The sequence below is a fragment of the Elephas maximus genome, chromosome 5, assembly GCF_024166365.1.
Source record: "Elephas maximus indicus isolate mEleMax1 chromosome 5, mEleMax1 primary haplotype, whole genome shotgun sequence".
In the NCBI taxonomy this organism is placed as follows: domain Eukaryota; kingdom Metazoa; phylum Chordata; class Mammalia; order Proboscidea; family Elephantidae; genus Elephas; species Elephas maximus.
This window is the reverse complement of record NC_064823.1, coordinates 59315000-59332270: the sequence shown is the minus strand read 5'-3', so window position 1 is coordinate 59332270 and position 17271 is coordinate 59315000. Positions and strand designations below refer to the sequence as shown.

At 37.0% G+C, this 17271-nt stretch overlaps 2 protein-coding genes across 17 annotated transcripts in view; both read left to right on the top strand.

The window, feature by feature from the left end:
• PDLIM5 (PDZ and LIM domain 5) overlaps positions 1-17271 on the top strand; it is a 1027106-nt gene that overhangs the window by 774761 nt on the left and 235074 nt on the right. The gene's annotated exons all lie outside the window — the stretch shown is intronic.
• BMPR1B (bone morphogenetic protein receptor type 1B) overlaps positions 1-17271 on the top strand; it is a 531312-nt gene that overhangs the window by 377585 nt on the left and 136456 nt on the right. The window contains exon 1 of one of the 16 annotated variants that reach the window (XM_049885698.1): positions 3661-4079. The exons of the other annotated variants lie outside the window; for them this stretch is intronic. The gene's annotated coding sequence lies outside the window, so the exon portion shown is untranslated. Of the gene's footprint in view, positions 1-3660; positions 4080-17271 lie in introns of those variants that run through there. 16 annotated transcript variants of the gene reach the window in all.

Below are 17271 nucleotides of genomic sequence, written 5' to 3'. Positions count from 1 at the left end.
CTAGCCCAAGAGACAGAAAGGGCCACATGAACCAGAGACTACATCATCCTGAGACCAGAAGAACTAGATGGTGCCCGGCTACAACCAATGACTGCCCTGACAGGGAACACAACAGAGAACCCCTGAGGGAGCAGGAGAGCAGTGGGATGCAGATACCAAATTCTTATAAAAAGACCAGACTTAATGGTCTGACTGAGACTAGAGGGACCCCAGTGGCCATGGCCCCCAGACCTTCTGTTGGCCCAGGACTGGAACCATTCCCGAAGCCAACTCTTCAGACATGGATTGGACTGGACAATGGGCTGGAGAGGGATGCTGGTGAGGAGTGAGCTTCTTGGATCAGGTGGACACTTGACGCTATGTTGGCATCTCCTGCCTGGAGGGGAGATGAGACAGTAGAAGGGGTTAGAAGCTGGCGAAATGGACACAAAAAGAGAGAGTGGAGGAAGAAAGTGGGCTGTCTCATTAGGGGGAGAGTAAGTGGGAGTATGTAGCAAGGTGTATATAAGTTTTTATGTGAGAGACTGACTGGATTTGTAAACTTTCACTTAAAGCACAATAAAAATTATATTAAAAAAAGGATTATTTTTAGAATTGAGGTATTTATACTACCCCACCCCTTTATTTTCACAGCACAGTAGACAATCACAGGTAATCATAATGAATATAACTCAATGTGTAAACAGTATTAAACCATCTTTTTGGTCACTACCATAGTTCTTAGGTTCTTCTAAAGGAATTTAGTGATGTTATAAAGGTGTTAGATTAACAGCCTTAAAAGTTAATGGATTCTTCCTGTTTGTTTTTCTAACTTATTGGTGGCAATAATGTGCCCTTCCTGACATGGATGGGCCTCATGTTCTGGCCTTACAAAGGGTGAGATTTTTATTTGGCTCCCTGTTAAATGTACGTGTGATAATTTCTACATTTTTTTCATAGAATTATAATTATTGGTTATTATAGCAATCTAATTAAAATCAAAGTTGGCAACCAAGTTTTTTCTTTAGGAATGATTCTATACCAATGAAGACAGTTAGAGGAAAAACGTGAGATAAGGAAGCAGCAGTCAGTTCCTTGAATATAGGAAATCTCCAAATTCAATGAGCAAAAAAGGGCCCCAGTGTCCATGGCCCCTATGGTTTTATATAACCAGATTTTACATCTTGTCTTTTCGTTGCCAGGTCATATTCCATAGGTTTCCTATGGTGATATTTATGTCCAACCTGGCTGACACACTGATTTAAAAGTAAAACATATATGTATATATATCTGTTACTAAATATTTTGAGTAAAATTTAGAAATTACAGAGTTCAGTAATAGGAAGATAACAAACATGCCTGAATGGATAGTTTCAAAATTAGATTGGTAATACTCTTATAGGGCATCAATTTTTTGTAGTAGTTTTAAGTGAAAAATGATCTTTGTTACCATATGGCAAAATATAGCGAAAATCTGAACTGTTAGACCGACACAGCTGTTAAATGCATAAATGTAGTTCTGTGTTTAAAAAGTTTTCTACTACAGCTATTATGTGGCATTTTCAACAATTAATCTCAGACTCTTAATCGGCGGTAACTGCAACTTGTGGTGAATATCACAGATGTAAGAAATTTGATCTCTGTGGTAATTCACCTGGGAGGAAAATGGCTAAGCTATAAGTCTCAACTTAAGTTTGGCATTTGAGATTGGATAATAGACATTCACATAACTATTGTGTACAGATTATTTGGTTTCACCTTTTTTTTCTGGGAAGCTATGTTCTTATAAAGTAGTGACAACTATATATGTAAGTATTATATAGGTAAAAACATCCACACATATTCAATGATAATCTAACTTATAAATATATAAAGGCTTCTGGAAGAATAATAGTATTAGAGATATCAGAATAATTCAAATCAGATTTTTTTTTTTTTTTTTCTCTGTAAGCCATTTGAATCTGAAACATTTGGCAAATCTTTTAGTGGCTTAGAACTGCCAGGAAAAAATCTATAAATATGTTCTTTCTAACTTTTTAAGTATATCTGTTTTCAACATTCATATAAGTAGAGCAGATCCTCAAATGAGAGAAAGTGTTGACAATTAATAATGTTAATATTAAGATATCTAAGTATGACTTTGTGACTATGCACGCAAAATAACCTCGTTCTTATTCTAGGTCCCATCATTGTCTTCTAACACTGGAGAAGTTGTGACTTTTGGAGTAATTGACTTCTCTGCTTGATACTCTCTCCATCTCACTCTTTCAATAATTAGTTAACTCTTAATATAAAATCATAGTGTTGATTCAAATTTTGGTTAAAAACATCAGAAATTTGAGTAGAGAAGTCGAATGGAAATGTAGAGAAAAACTAAATGAAACACAGGCCTCATGGAACCCAGAAGACGTTGAGGGCCCGAGCTTCTACTGGTCTGCATCTCCCTGAGGGGTCTTATGAGCATTGTCTTCTTCTTGTCTCTGTGTGGCTGTTCCCTTCTCTTCCTTCTCCTTAAAATTCTTGAATGGATACACCTTGCATTTAGGATAAAACCCTTATCTTTATGTGGCTTGTAAGGCTTGGTATCATCTAGCCTCAGACTCTCCTTCAAGCCCATCTTACGACCTGCTAAGGATCAGCCACATAGGCCTTTTATACAGAATGATCCAAAATTGTTCTCTTCTCAAAGATTTCACGTGTGCTGTTCCACAGCCTGGTAATTTCTTTGTTAATCTACTCTGCTTATCCTTGTTTTTGTTGTTGTTAGTTGCCATTGAATCGATTCTGACTCCTGGTGACCTTATGTATGCAGAGTAGAACTGCTCCATAGTGTTTTCAAGGCTCTGACCTTATGGACAGATCACCAGGCCTGTCTTCTGAGGTGCCTCTGAATTTGCTTCATTGTCACTAATTTAAGTCTTTTTAACAGTCTAAATTATGTCCCTTTGATATAATTCTTTATAGCACATTATCATGATTTATCATTATACATGTGACTGCCCTGGGAAGGGGGCTGGGGAGACTATGTCCGCTGTGTTTATTGCTGTATCCCCAATGTATAGCACAATGCGTGGCATATAGAGGTGTGTAGTTCCCTGGACATATGCATTATCTTTCACATCACCCAAAATGGGGACCACGGTCCTTCATGGTCTAAGACCTTTTTTGCTTAGCTGTCAAGAGTTAACTGGTGTTTCACTATGTCTTATTTTTAATTTTTGGGAGAGAGAATTTGATTAGTTGCTGACCCTTAGAATAATCAAAAAACCCAGCAGTGTGGATATGTAGTCACCCAATGCCAAGATGGTTGCCAGACTCTAATAGGCACTGTGCACAGGCGTGGTTTTTCTAGAAGAGTTTTTGGATCAGGGTGACTATCAAAAACATCTAGTATAGCTGCTGCTGTAAATGATGATAGTAATATGAATACTTCCAGTACTCCTTTGTAATGTATTGTTGTTGGCTACTAAGTGACTTATTTATTAGCTGTATGTTTAGGAAAAAAAAAAAATCAATTTACTATTTCTCACTTGAATGTTAGCATTCAGTAAATGTTACTACCAAAAATAACAGTAATGTATTGCTATAGTTTCTACTGATTTATCTTAATAAATGAGGGGTATGCAGTTTTTTTTTTTTTTTTTTGCTTTTTTAAAATAAGATATTTTGGAAATTCAGGGTTTCAGTGTGGTTGCAGAAATAATATATGAAACAAATAGTGTAATTACTTGACAGACTTTACTTCTAGGAGATTATTACATATAATTTTCTTTCCTGTATTAAAATGGTAGCTGTAAACCTTGAGTCTCACAAAGAGCCGCTCATACACTTTGCGTTTGTGATCCCTAAACAGTCTATGAATTAGAGACTAGCAGTATACATTTTTCATTTGATCAGATTCTGACTATGTAGTATCTGAAAACTATTTTTATCCCTTCTATAGTCCAGAGGAAAATTAATGTACATATCTATTGGACTTTTTAAAAAGCTCATGAGTACATGTTGAAAACTGGGTTAGGTTCATAGTTCTTTTACTGCCTTACAGGTATCCTGTGGTACATAACGTCCCGTATTTATCCTGTTGTCATCACAATTTTAACGTGAGTTCAATATATAAGGAAATAATGGATTATACCACTTTTGCATAAATGGTGGAACTTTTTCGATATTGGAACTGCCCTGATGTGATACCAGCCAAGTGTGAGAAAATTTTATAGTAGGAGGCATCTTAAAAAATTTTTTCTAGTTATCTGTTTTCCTTCAAATACCAGGTATACCAGGGCCAATAGTATGTAGCTGCAGAAAATCTGAGGCCAGATTTGCTCTGCGTGAAATCATCTTTCATGCAAAACTCTTGGGTGAAATGATCTTTCTGTTACTGTGTTTCGGGAAATATTCATTATCATACTATATCTTTGCCAAAGCATTTAGTGTTATTTTGGTTTTTCTCTCAGAGAAAACCAAGATAGTATTTTTTTCAAGTTCACCCCACCCAGAAAAAAAGGGAAATTTGTCAATAATTGCATATAATTTTAAGGCTAGTGCACTTTTTTATGGGCCAAATTTCAGCTGCATGTTTGTCCTCATTAGAATTAATATGCTCAATTGTGCATTGTTTTCAAATTCTATCACAAAGCAAGTCTTTTTATTTTCCTGTTTTGAAAAAGAAAATGTTAATTTTATAAGAGCAATGCTGTACTTACTAGCTCATTTGAGTGAAGGAATGTGTAGAAGCTCTTGGGGGCATATTTGAGTGGGTCTCTGAGTTTAACTTAGCCTCTGATACCAGCTGAAGCTATTGAGGACTGTGCAGTGACCTGGAAAACAAAAATAAAGAGAGTTTCATCATGACATGGTAACAGAAGAAGGGTTAGATGCCACTTAATTGAGGTCGTTAAACAAATTGCCTTATTGTTTCACACACTCTCTCATACATGTTCTACATATACATATACACGTACACATATGTTTCCTATATGTATGTTTTCATAAGATTACTGTAGTTTATTGAAATCAGACAATATCACCAAATATTTCCTGCTTAATTTCCTATGCCCCAAGTGAAAATGTGTTCAGTTGGGGGCTGGGTCAAAAGGAGAAGGATCCTGGTGCTAAATCACGTGATTTTGCAGACACATGACATTCTTTCAATGGGGGCATTTCTGGAGATAGTTTCTGGCCTACGTTTTATGAATATACACAGTTGATTCATAGCAAAAGCATTTTAGTAGCTATTGTGCATATTATTAATCTTCCTTGCTTCTTGTAGTGAAAAATAGTTTTCTGTCTTTTTTGTTAAACAGACTTAATGACAAACATCTTGCAAATTTGATTTTCATATATTTCATCTCTTTCTTATGCTCAATTTAACCTATCAAAGCCACACATTGTAGAAGACATCTGGTACTGAGCTTAAGCAGCTGGGTTTCATTTGTAAAGGTTTTGAGCAAATTTCGGCGCTTGCCAACAATAATAAAGCAGTTGGCCAAGGTGTTTTTTTGTGGCAGTTTTGTGCAGTATGGCAGGAGAGACCTGAGTTCAGAATCAGGTGATTTTCCACCTCTTTCTGGCTTGACCGATGGGACTTGAGGGTTTTATGAAGATGTCGCAGTCAGCAGTGGCTGAGGGTTTGCTGCTGCAGTGGCTGTTGAATGGGAATCAGCCGGTGAGCAGTGTGCCATCAGCATGCATCCATTTGAGAAGCAAGGAGCCTGGAGTTCCCTTACAGCATTGTCTGAATACATCCTACATCAGAATCACAAAAGGCCATTTTCAGGATGCAGATTCCAGATCCCCACCCCAAATCGACTAAACCAAATTCTGGGAGCTGAGCCCAAAAAACACTGCAATTTAATAAGCAATCCAAGCAATTTTGTACACACCAGGTTTGAGTTAATAAGTTTCAGTTTATTCTTTACCTGCAGAAGAAAACTCTAATCCCCCCCTTTTTGGGCCAAGAAAAGAAACTATTAATAATATATATTTAAGTGGAACTGTCAGCATTTGTTTCAAAAGTAATTTACCTGCATACCCACATGTTCAGATGTTCTTTTGTATATTAGCATGATCAATTGTTTAATAAATCAGGGCCCTACTTCTATTTTCTGTTGACATAAGAAAGAATAGTTATTCCTATTTGAAACATCCCAAGTGTGAACTGAGGGATTTCTGAAAGAGTGAAATAGAAATAGAATCTCAGATTTTTCTGTTTTTGCCTCAGAGATATTTGACTAATTTCTGTCTCCAAATATTTATGACACCTGTTGTTGTTAGGTGCCATTGAGTCGGTTCTGACTCATGGCGTCCCTGTGTACAGCAGGGTGAAACACTGCCTGGTCCTGCACCATCCTGGAAGGCTCCCTGAAAGCTTTTCAAGTGTGGCAATATGACCTACCCTCAGAAAACACCGTATTGTTGCTTCGATGGCCCTGAGCCCTCCACCCACCTCTAATTATAGTAAAGTTTTTCTTTCCAATGGAAATAGTTTATGTCTTTGTGGCTGTATAGGAAGTTTTGGGGGACTATTCTGGAAAATAAACCAAGCTGTAATTCCCTTTTCTACTTCTGCTGGAAAAGTGTGTGCCAGAATTCTTACTACTCTAGATTATGATCCTTGTTTCACTAGTTCTGAATCCAGAATTGCGTTTTCCAGAGAAACATTTTTCAGTTTTAGAGCAATAATGAGATATACCATGAGGAATATGTGGTTGATGTGAGGATTGCCTTTTGAGAAGTTAATAGGTAGTGACTGTCATCAAAATGTCATTAACTGGAAGTGTGCTTTTTACCTTATCTTGCTTTGAAAATTAGCACCCAAGATAGACATTTTAGAGAGCGCCTGTATTCTCTCAGGGACTTTATTTAAAATAGGCGCATGCACACACACGCACTTAATGCATGAAGGAACACCTCAGAAAAATATGAAATTAAAAGAGGGTAAGAGAAGGGGACGTCTAAATGCTGAAGATTATCTCCTTCCATGATCAATGTCATGCATGGGCTACATCTGCAGCTTTTTAAAGTTTCTGGGGGAAGCTCAGCAATGCAGCTGTCTCTAATGTACTGTGAACCTTGAGAAGGAATTTCCTTTCAAGTAAGAACGGAAGTAGTTTGTGTGTGGGAAGATGGAGCTGAAGGTTTTCCTTAACAGAAAATAAAGTGCCATTATATAAACAAACACAACTTAAAACACACCAGGTAGAAAAACATACTAGAAGCACCTTATACTCTGATTTGAAAAAGACCTAGTTAATTTTAATGATCTACTTCTGCTCTCTTATTCTGAGAAGTGAGGAAAATGAGACATAAAGTTGTTAGGTGACTTGTCCAGAGTCTCACACTTAGTGCTAGACCCAGGACAAGAACTTGGGATTCCAGAGCTTAGTTCTGTTTCTTTTTAGGAATCACATTTAAATTTGATGTTAGGCTTGCTCTTTTGCCTCTTAGAAAGCCAAAACAAGGGCTTTGCCTCATAAGCATTTTATTTAAGAGGCAGATTAAAAAAAAAAAAAAATCAAGAATTAGTATTCTAGTGTATGAATCTAGTTTAGATTTGATAACTTCTGCTTGGATTTTCCCATTTATTCTAATACATACTATTTTGGAAAAAGTATTCTATATTCAACCACATTTAGGCTTTTTTAATTCAGTGATCCTGGGAAAACAATTTTTGCAGTTTATGCTGAGCCAGAAGCCCTCAGCGTTTGAGGTGAGAAGTTAAGGAACCCATATGAGTTATTTTCTAGGAAGATTTTTGAGTCCAGCATTGAAGAGTGGGCCATCCTTCAATGGGGCACCCTTTTTCCTCTGCCTGAGATTTCTTGCAAATGTAAAGGTAAAGCAGTTACTTGCAAAATATCCTGAGTAGCTATGACCACAAGCAGGAAATGTGATCTGCAGCTTTATACCTTGAGAGTGAGCTCTAACACCTCTACGGATTTATTTCTTAATGCTAAGATTACATGGTTATTGTTCCTTTTGATCGTAGGATATCACTTGTATTGGGCTCCTATAGATTTACACATTGCATTTTATGGTTTGGGGCAGTTGTTGTAGAATGTTTTAGAAAAATTGATGAACTGTCTTTAGCAGATAAAATTGCTGTAGTGTTTATCCTGGTTTTTCTGCCTCTCCACTGATTTCTTCACTGACTCTGAATCCAGACTGGTTTTGTAAGCTGAGTGAGAATGCTTTCTCTTTTGTTCTGTGACTTTAGCTTTGATTCTTGTGTTTGCCACTTAAGGCTTTTTAAAGATTGGCAAAGGATGTCATATCACCTATTCGTGCTTTCAAGATACCTGAGCAAAATTACCCTCGAAAAATTCTGTAATGTTTTTATCTCTTTGTCTTGGCTCCTTATTATTCCTGTGTCTTTCAATGAATCATCACCTTAATTATCTACAAAATAATCACAGTGGTCTGGGGGTAAGATGAATATGGCATTCTTATTGTTGTATTAAATATTAGTCATCTAATAGAAAATAATTGACATATTACATTTGTGATGTTACAACTCACAAATCCAAGGACCTAAATGTCAGCACATTCTTTTTATCTTTTAATATGTGGATGCCTGTATTTAGAGATATTAAACACAGATCAAAGTAAGGGTATTTGCCCTTCTAGATATAAAAATTTATTATAGTTTTACAGTTGTATAGCTATAGTAATTAAAATAGTGTGATTTTGGCCTAGGGTAGACATAGACTGATAGAGCATGCTAGAGGGAAATAATGTATGCCAGTGGGGACATTGGAGATCAGTTAGGGACAGTGAATTATTTAATAGATGAAGCTGGAACAGTTGATAGGACATATAGAAAAAATATAACATGAAAACCTCACCTCATACCATGTATAAAAAGTAGCTCCAGATAGATCAGAAAGCTAAATTTAAAAATAAAGCCTTGAAAATGTTTAGAAGAAAATAATAATAATAATCAAGGTTCATGTATTCTAATCTCCTCACATGTACTAACTTGTTTGAGTGTCACACAACATGAAATAGGTGCTATTATTATAAACCTATAAAACTATGAGTTGAGTCAATTCCGACTCATAGTGACTCTATCGGACAGAGTAGAACTACCCCATAGGGTTTCGTAGGCTCTAATCTTTATGGAAGCAGACTGCCACATCTTCCTCCCTTGGAGCAGATTAAACTGCTAACCTTTTGGTTAACAGCCAAGTGCTTAACCACTGTGCCAACAGTGCTCTTGTTATACCATCCTGTAAACAAGGAAACACGTTCTGAGAAGTTAAATAATCTTTTCAAGGTCACAGGTCTAACATATGGTACAGTGTAGATTCAAATTGAGACAGCCTGCCTTCTGTATTCATTTTGTTAGCAAACATGCTATACAGCTTCTTTTAGAGGAGAAGATTTGTATGATTTAAAGGTCAAACAATATGCAAAAAACATAAACCATAAAGAAAATATTTTAGAATCTGATAACAGTAAAATTAATAGTAGCTCAACAAAGCAAGCCACAAAGAAGCATATAACTGAGAAATGTTTGTTTTCCATCATATATAAAGAATATCTTCAAAATGAGAAATATTAAAAAATCAAACAATCAAAATGGAAAAAGGCTGAACACGCCATTAACAGAGGAGGAAACTGGGAATATATGAAAAGGAAGTAAATAAATAGGGGAATGCAATTTGAAATAATACGAGATACTAAGTTATAGTCAGATTTGCAAAATAGTCAAATGTCCAAGATTACCAAGGTTTGACAGGGATATAGAGAAAAGCAAACTCTTAATCACTGTTAGTTGGAATATAAATTGTTTCAACAGTTTTGAAGTGCGACTTATCATTTATAGATATAGATAGTGGTTGTACAGAAACATTCATAAGGTTAAGAACTGGTTTCTTAGATATGACACAAAAAGCACAAGCAAAAAAGAACAAAGATAAAATGGACTTCATTAATTAAACTTTTTTTCTTCAAAGGACGTCATCAAGAAGGTGAAAAGACAGTCCACGGAATGGGAGAAAATAATCGCAAATTATATATCTGATTTGGACTTGAATGCAAATTACATAAAAAGCTCTTAGAAATCAATAATAGTTGAATAACTCAATTTAAAAATGGGCAGAGGCTCCAAACAGATATTTCTCCAAAGATTTTGTACAAATGGCCAATAAGCACATGAAAAGATGCTCAACATCATTGGTTATCAGAGACATTCAAATCAAAACTTCAGTGAGATACTACTTCAGACCCACTAGAATAAAGCTATACTAAAAAAGACAAGACAGGTAATAAGCTTTGGAGAGTATGTGGAAAAATTGGAACCCTCATACACAGCTGCTGGGAATGTAAAATGTTGCGGCCGCTTTGGACAACAGTATGGTGGTTCTTCAAAATGTTAAATGTAGAGTTACCTTGATCCAACAATTCCACCGCTAAGGATCTACCCAAGAGAAATGAAAACGTATGTTCACACAAAACCTTGTACACAAATGTTTAAAAACTTGTACAGCATTAGTCATAATGGCCAAAAAGTAGAAACAGCGCAGATGTCCATCAACTGATAAATAGATAAACAAAATGTGGTATATCCCACCATAGACTATTATCTGGCAATAAGAAGTGAACTACTTATAAAAAACAAAATGGGTAATCCTTGAAGACGTTATGCTAAGTGAAAGAAGTCAGTTACGAAAGACCCAATGTTGTATGATTCCCTTTGTATGAGCAGTTCAGAATTAGTGAGTCTGTATAGGAAGAAAGTAGATTAGAAGCTCCATGTTGCCTTCGCCTGGGGGGCTGGAGGCAGGAATGGAGAGTGACTGCTCATCCATACAGGGTTTCTTTTGGGAGTAATGGGAACATTCTAAAATTAGATAGTGGTGATTGTTGCATAACTCTGTGCATATACTAAAAAGCACTGAATTGTACACTTTAAATGAGTCAATTTAATGGCATGCAAATTATATTTCAATAAAGTTGAAATATTCATAGGAGTGATAAATAGCAATATTATGATAAATAGCAAAATAGAGTGGGTAAGAAGGGAGTTGTACTGATTTGACTTCATTCTGTAGTATTTTATTCATTAAACATTTCAAATTTGTTAAGATTTTATAAAACTGAGCTGTGGGAACCTAGTATTCTCTATCCTCTTGTGTATTTTGAAAAAATTTTATGTAGTGTAAAAGAGAATAAAATTAAATAACTTTCCTCCCCCCACCCCTACCCTTTTAGAGGGCAATAGTTTTCCCTAATAATTGAAAACCTTCGTTCCAGAAAATATTCTCTATACCTAGCAATAAAATACTAAATTCAGGCTCCTACGTGGAATGTTGTTTGGTTTTTCTGATGGCAGTTATAATGCCATTTTATCTCTTAAATCTGAATTTTGGAACGGCAGTTTTACTTGTCATTTTATTATTTGTTTTTGGGAAAAATTCTTTGTGGTTAAGAGTTTTACCCTTAGTCCTGGTTCAAATCAGATCATTTTCCTTTGCTAAAAACTTAGCAGATTAGTCCACCTGCATCCCTGTTCCATCGATTTCATGGAAATGATACCTTCTAGGGACAGCTGCTGGGTCTGGTCCTGGTGGGAATCTGGTAATTTGCCTATGTACCTGTATCTTGGGCTCTCCCTACGCAAATTAAATGATTCCGCTGGACACAGCATGCCTGTAGGCCTGGAAGGCTCATTTCTGAATGAGAGGTGCCGTTATTTTTCTACTTGTTAATAGAGCAAAAAAGTCTTTCCTATTGTGGGGAAGAATGGTTGGGAAATTGCCCTCACTGACAAGCCCATCTCAGATAGAAGGAGCTCATAGTCACAACAAAAACATATCTTCACAGAATATTGTTTCATACTTCTCCCACTCAGGGCCATGGCCGTGGTTGGGGAGGGAAGACGGCCTTGAGAATTTGAGGTTTGTGCGTCGGAGTATTAATAACAAGTGATGCTAAGACTGAGTCAGAGTAGGTAGGTGTATAGTTTTGACAGCATTCAGATACAGTTGGAAATACAGTTTTCCTGCAGCATGTAGGTTAAATAAAATTTCTTTCTTCTAACTCTAGAAACTATAAACACAAAAGCCAGTTGGAATAGTTTAAGCAAATTCACAGGAGAAAAAAGTACATGGAGCCAGAAGTTTGCATACAGGAATGGCGGGAATTGGTGTACAAAACTAGATTGTGACCATACCTGCTGTTGTTAGTTGAGTGAATTCCAACTCATGGTGACCCCGTGTATGCAGAGTAGAACTGCTTCATGGGGTTTTCAAGGCTGTGACCTTTTGGAAGCAAATCACCAGGCCTGTCTTTTGAATCACCTTCAGTTCGAACCACCAACCGTTTGGGCTAGTAGTCAGGCACTTAACCATTTGCACCACTCAGCCTCCTGTTACTGTACCAGTGGTTTTCACATTGAGGTCCATTCATCAGCATTACCTGCAAACTGTTAGAAATGCAAATTATTGGGTCCCACCCCAGACTTACTGAACAGATGAGCCCAGCAGTTTATGGTTCAACAAGCCCTTTGGGTGCTTTTGATACACATTAAAGTTTGAGGAAATTGCCCTAGTGGTACAGTGGTTAAGTGCTCAGCTACTAAGCAAAAGGTAGGCGCTTTGAAGCCACTAGCCACTCCGAGGGAGGAAAGACCTAGCGATCTCCTCTTACAAGATTACCCAGACCCAGTGCCGTCGAGTCGATTCCGACTCATAGCAACCCTATAGGACAGAGTAGAACCCAGAAACCCTGTGGGGCAGTTCTGTTCTGCATATGGGGTCATTATGAGCCAGAACCGACTTGACTGCACACCACCACCACCAGCACAATAACAACAAAGTTTGAGGACTGCTGTACTAAATTATATTGGTTTTTGAATATGGGGTAAGTTTGAACTTTACTGCACAGACAATGGAGATTGATGGAATATTTGTGAACAGAGTTATGGAATAATTAAAGTAGTGATTCAGGTGGGGTAGTGGAGTCTTTTGCCTGATTTTTCTAATAAAGGAGTTTTACTTTAGGAAAGTACAAAAATGCCAAGATATCTAGCAATCTCATTTAACCTGTACACTTCAGAAAGATATATTGGTTTGTAGTTTGTTTTAATTAAAGGAGAAAGTTGTTTAATGTCTTAATAGAATGTTAAAAGTTTCAAACATAAGTCATTTCTATTCATTATACATTATTGAGGGGTGCTTTCCTTCGTGTGCCATTTTACTTCCCAAACTTAAAGCGTTTTACTGATTTTAATATGACTAACGTGTACTACTAAATTCTAAAGATACTATTCAAATAATTGTAGAAAAGAGCATTCAGGTCATTTTGCTGTGTAATTTTTCCCAAGTATGATTTATATTTTAAATGTTTTCACTTTTCCTCTTAATCTTGTTATGTATCAGTAACACATGATGTGTTGGCATTCTCAGGAATGACACATTTGTTCCAAACGAAAAGGACGAGGTTCAGAAAACCTAGTCGGCCAAGAAAGTTACCCGACAGAAACCTATATTGAATCTAAAACTAATGTGTTCACATTTTCCATCAGAATGAACGTGAAATGAAGCCAAGAAGGCAGTATGAGAAGTTTACTGGTCTCTGCTCTGTGTGAACAGCATTAACTAAATATGTCATTTCGTCCTGTTGATGATAGACAGTGTGTTGAAAAAGATACTTTACCTATAAGTCGGAGATGAGGATGACTCCACAAAATCTGATTATATTCTCCCTCTTCTTAAAAGCCATTTCGACCATAGTTAAAACGATTTTATTTTACTTCCAGATAGTCTTATTTTTATGTTTAAATGATAGCCGGTATTACAATGCAGTAGGCAATTTTACTCTGAAACTATCTTCCTTAAAGATTACAGCTTAGGAATCCTATGGGGCTGTTCTACTCTGTCCTATAGGGTCGCTATGAGTTGGAATCGACTCAGTGACAGTGGGTTTGGTTTTTGGTTGATGGGACTCTGGCAGCAACCATTCTGTACGCATGACAAACTCTAAGCGAGGGGGAGATTACTGCCCGTGGGGCCTGCTTCTACCAATGGGGAAAGGAGCTTCAGGATAATCATCTTCCCCTTTTTCCCAGCATGGATGTCCTGAGACTCATTTCATAGCATCTGCAGTGGTGGCCAACTAGATAACTCATCCCCAAATTGCTTTTTTTTTTTTTCTCTTGTTTTACACCCCCAGTTGTGCACTGCTGCTCCTGGGTGTGACATTCCTAGATAAATTACCTCTATGCAAGCAGTTGCCTCAGGCTCTACTTTTCTGGGAAACCAAAGTTATGACACTTTCTTCAAAATGTATCTCAAATCTGACTACTACTCATCAACTCTGGCACTACTACCCCTGTCCCAACCATAATCGATGCTTGCCTTAATTATTGCAATAACCTCCTGTCTCTCCACTTTTGTTTTTGCCCTCTAAAGTCTATTATTACCAGAGTATACAACAACCAGAGAGCCCCTTTTGCAATATCAGATGATGCTAATTGACTTGCCATTTTATGTAGAGTAAAAACCATGTCCCTATAGTTTCCATTAAGGCCCATTAAGATCAGATCCTCATTTCTTCTGACCTTACCTCCTCCTAATTTCCCTCCTGCTGGACAAACTGCATCCTGTTGCTCCTCTGATACACCAGGAGCACGTCCACCTGCTTGCTGTTCCTTCTCTCTGGAACATTCTTCTTGTTTTCTTCATAGCTCAGTCACGTCATCTTTCTCTGCTTAAAAATCATGTTTACAGTGAAGAAATTCTGACTGTTCTCTTTAAAATAACAACACTGTATGTCCTGGCCTGCCTCCCTGCTTTATTTCTCTCCGTAGCACTTACCACAGTTTATATATTTTCATGTTTATTTTGTTTTCTGTGTCTTTTCTTCCAGTGAATGTAAACTCTGAGAGGGCATAGGACTGTGTCTGTTTCTTTTCACTGCTGTATCATTGTGCCTAGGACAGAGCCTTGCATGTGGTAGGTGCTCAGTAAATAATTGTGTAGTGAAGTAAATGAATGAATGCAAGTTTCCTAGGACTGGTACAACAGAGCACCACAAAGTGGGTGGCTTGTAACAACAGAAAATTTTTGTCTCACGATTCTGGAGGCTAAGAGCCTGAATTCCGGGCTTCATCAGGACCATGCTGTCTCTGTTACTTTAGAGGAAAATCCTTTCTTGTCACTTTCAGTTTCTGGTGGCCCCAGGCATTGTTAGTGTCCCTTGGCTTATAGATGTGTCTATACGTGGCAGTCCCCCCTCTCCCCCCGTGTCTCTCTGTTTTTTTTCCCCCTCTCTTTTAAAAGGAAGTTTTTTTTTTTTTTTAAAAAAAGGACACCACTCGGATGGGTTAAGGACCCACCCTACTCTTGTATGACCTTACGTTAACTGATAAAACTTTCAAAGACCATATTTCCTAACAAGGTCACATTTGCAGCTATAGGTGTTAGGACTTCAACATATCTTTTGGGGGACACAATTCAGTCCATAACCCCAACTGTGGCTGTCATTTAACAATGGTTAGAGCAAAGTAGGCATGGAGCGCAGAGATTAGGAGGCTGTTGCAATCAACCAGGTAAGAAATGATGAAGACCTAATTTAGCACCTTTTAACAACCTTAACAGAATGAATAAGGAAAGACTACAGAGATATTTAGAAGATTCAAATGATTATGTTGTTGCTGGATTGAGTATAATGGATATGAGAAAGGGACACATATAGCAAGACTTCCAGGTTTCTGTCTTAGGAAGATAGGTAGATGGAGGTTATGTTCATTTGAGAGAGTACTAAAGAAGCAGCAGATTTAGAAGGGAAAAGGGTAGGTTGCAGAGGCTCTAGGTTGCAGAGGCTACAGGAGGCAGGAATTTAAATATATTGAGTTTGATGTATCAGCAACACATCTAAGTATCAAAGGGTATAAGGCCAGTAGTCAGTTGAATGTATAGGCCTAGAGCTCAGAAGAGTGTACTGTGGGCTTTAACCAATGTGTAATAAGGGGCTGGTGCCTTGAGGTAGGACAGTTGTCTTAGGGATCGTACATAGAAAACCATATATTACTCTCTGTAAGGACAGTTCTTAACTGTTGTCACCATTTCTATCCTAGACCGTATGGGGAAGGAAAAAAAAAAGGCTACAAAGAGAAAAACTTGAAAAAGAGAAAAAGTTTTAAAGAGAGAAAAGAAAAAACATCTTGAGTTCATTTTTGTTGATACATTTTGAAAGAATGAAGAAGGCATTTATCTTAAGGTGAAGTGCCTAAATACATCAAGAGTACGAAAAGAATTTACCTTTTAGCTCGTCCTGGCTAGCCTCAAACTCTGTATTTTGCTTTCGCAGCCATCTTGTTTCATTAAAAACACATTGAAGTACTTTTTCCTTTCTTTTAGTCACCGGAAATGAGTAAGTTCTTTAGTAAAACATCCAGAATCTAAGTAATGAAAAACGTCTAAGCTTTTCAAGTAAGATTTTTGGTATATATGTATCTGTTCAGTAATATAAAAAATTTTAGTGGTTGTGTTGTTCACTAAGACATTTTTCATGGATTTGGAAGCTTAGGTTTTTGCCAATAGCTTCATACTTGTGGTGATTTTTATTACCTTATTTAGTAGAGGAGAGTTGAGCATCTTGAACTGGTCTTCAACCTAGAATTTTATTAAACATTTTGATTTCCCAAGGGGCAACACTGTTGGAAAAGATTACTGTATACAAATCTCTGGGCCAGTAGTAGATAGAGATGGGAAAGATATTGTCCAGGAATTTTTATAGAAACTAAAACAAAATCACTCTGTATGATAAGAGATCATCTTTTAGTTGGTGAGTGCACCTTAGCTCTGGGTGAAATCTTTGACTTATTATTTGAACTCTATCTATGCTGTTTAATCTCATGCTGACACTTTGTAGTACACTAATAAGATGCTAATGATCTCACTGTCCTAGGTTGCATTTGCTCCTCAGCCAGGCACAGAGGTATTAGGGTCTATGTTGCTGAATTGTAATCAGTATCGTATATATTCTGAATACATTTATGAGATCTAAACTATATTCCTGGCGGTGAAATTGCAATTCTTGCATTCTTAGCTAGAACAAATTGTTAGATCCATAGTAGTTCAAGGTGTAAGATTGTTCAAATTTAATTAAAGAAACTTTATTTAAAAAGAACCCTGGGTATTTAAGGAAACTCTAGCAACTACAAATAGCCTCTTTTAAATTCATTCAAATTCAATAAGTGCCTAAATATATCAGTAAACATTTTAGGGACAGCTATGTGGACACAGCAGAAGATCAGACATTTGGAGTATTCAAAAAAAGTTGAAG